This window comes from Zeus faber (genome assembly GCF_960531495.2).
Source record: "Zeus faber genome assembly, chromosome: 19".
NCBI lineage: Eukaryota > Metazoa > Chordata > Actinopteri > Zeiformes > Zeidae > Zeus > Zeus faber.
In genome coordinates this window covers 14,258,873-14,261,252 of record NC_137206.1, presented here as the reverse complement: position 1 = coordinate 14,261,252, position 2,380 = coordinate 14,258,873, and positions in this window count along the sequence as shown.

Below are 2,380 nucleotides of genomic sequence, written 5' to 3'. Positions count from 1 at the left end.
GTTAAAAGTGCGTAAAAGCCATAAAATGTGAGCCCTAAAATTATTATTAAAATGGAAATTAAAAATAAGATTTCAAATGACAAATATCTCCAATTTCTTGAACACAAAAGAACAGTTTGGTTCACAGAAAGCTAAAATAAACTTTAGCTTCCTGTCCCGCCATATTTGAAGTATTGGAAACTATATTGATGCAATATTGTTATTTTAGCAGCTACACAGACATTTTGCGCATGTGTTCCACTGTAGGCGTCAAATATGACTTTGGAGATGGGAGTCGACCCGTTTTCAGTTGTGTTTGTTAGAAGGAAAAGTGACGGAGTGAGCTGGCTGGAACGGTTGATACCGAGGGCCGTGCATACAAAGTGTTACAACGCTAGTATTATACATCTTCCCAACCGAAAAGAACCGATCCGCCGGATTTGATTCCACGCGCACGTGAATGTCGTTGAATTTCAGGATCTGATTTGGGCAACGACAAACCACCTGTTCAGGCTCAAAATGAGCTCTTCCACTCCAAGGAAAGGATCCTTCCTGCCCTGGTTCCAGGCGGATGGAAATTAAAAGGAAAAAAAACTTCATGGGTAGCACACACACACACACACACACACGGCCCGCACACTCACACACACACACACACAGAATCCCACACACACTTCGAAAGACTTTTCGACACCATGACATGGTTAAAGGGCAAAATCAAACCTACGGAAGGAGCGTTTTCTCCCCCAAATAATAAAAAAAATTCGTATTCTAAATGCAGTATGCGATATGATAATGAGAAGAGCCAGCACATATAGAGGTCAGGAGCAAATCTACGTTGTCTGTTTGTTCGTGTGCGAGTATGCGAGTGTGGTGTGTGCGTGCGAGTGTGTGTGTGTGTGCGTGTGCGCCTGGCGTACCCTTGGGGTTAGCAGGAGTTATGACCTGCTTACATTATTAAGGTGAGTAGTAGGCAGTGTTATGTATGCCTAAACAGCCGGTCAATTCATTACCCAGGCAATTCCCTAAGTACATGAATAAGCGCTCTCTCTCTCTCTCTCTCTCTCTCTCTCTCTCTCTCTCTCTCTCTCTCTCCTCTCTCTCTCTCTCTCTCTCTCTCTCTCTCTCTCTCTCTCTCTTCTCTCTCTCTCTTCTCTCTCTCTCTCTCTCTCTCTCTCTCTCTCCTCTCTCTCTCTCTCTCTCTCTCTCTCTTCTCCTCTCTCTCTCTCTCTCTCTCTCTCTCTCGCAGCAGAAAGAATATCAGTGTGATCCGCGGCGCTTCAGATAAATCAGAAACGGAAAGCAAATTAATAATAAGGAATAAAACAACATTACCTGATTAAGTATGTATGGCAGAATGACGGCTATAATTTACCGGCATTGGAAGGGGGCTCTATGTCCGGAATAAGGTCTCATTACCGACCACGATAAATGTGTGTGTGTGTGTGTGTGTGTGTGTGTGTGCGCGCGTGACGGTGCGTGCGGTGCGTGCGTGCGTGCGTGTGTGCGCGCGTATGTGTGTGTGTGTGTGTGTGTGTGTCCATCACATTGGTAATCTGTCAATGGTCATCTATGCGTTATGAAAAACCTGCAATCTATGATAATAAGCCTCTGTGAAGGTTGTGACCACAGTAAACGTATTTGTTAGGGGCAGGATGTGTGTGTGTGTGAATGTGTATGTGTGTATGTATGGGTGCGTGTGTGTGTGGGTGTGTGTGTTGCGTGTGTGTGTGTGTGTGTGTGTGTGTGTGTGTGTGTGTGTGTGTGTGTGTGTGTGTGTGTGTTACACCACAAGGTGGTCCGAGTAAAATAAAATGGAAACAGAGGATGTTGCATTATGCCAATTACCTTTATCTCACTCCTGGTTTTAAGACAAGGCATGTGCTCTCCATCTGCTAAAGAAAGGCATTTAGTCGTAATCGTAAAAGGCGCTGTTCTCCATCAGGATAAGAAAGACGTCTCACGTGCTTTTAAAGTTGCTCTTTGTTAGAAACTACAGAACGGTGTTTATATGAGCAACAGCGGACGGGCTCCACAGGCTTCATGGATCGCATCTGAGAGAAAGGGCCTTGGAAGCCTTGAAAGCGGGTTTGCTCCGATCCAGAGGGGAAAGCGATGATGGGATCAGTGGCTCGGTGCACGGGTTCAGAAAAAAACCTGGCGGCCCTTTTTCGCTTTCTGAATCAGGAATTTTTTTCGCCACTGCTAGAATTAGACAATAGCAGAGTGGTATAGAAAATAATGAAGGGATGGAGAAGAGCAAGTGATTGGAAGAAATAAAGAAAGAAAGAATTAAAAAGAAGGATGCTGAGCATAAAGAAAGAAAGAAAGAATGACCAATGGAGGGATGGAATGGGGCAAGCGATTGGGAGAAAGAAAGAAAGAAAGAAAGAAAGAAAGA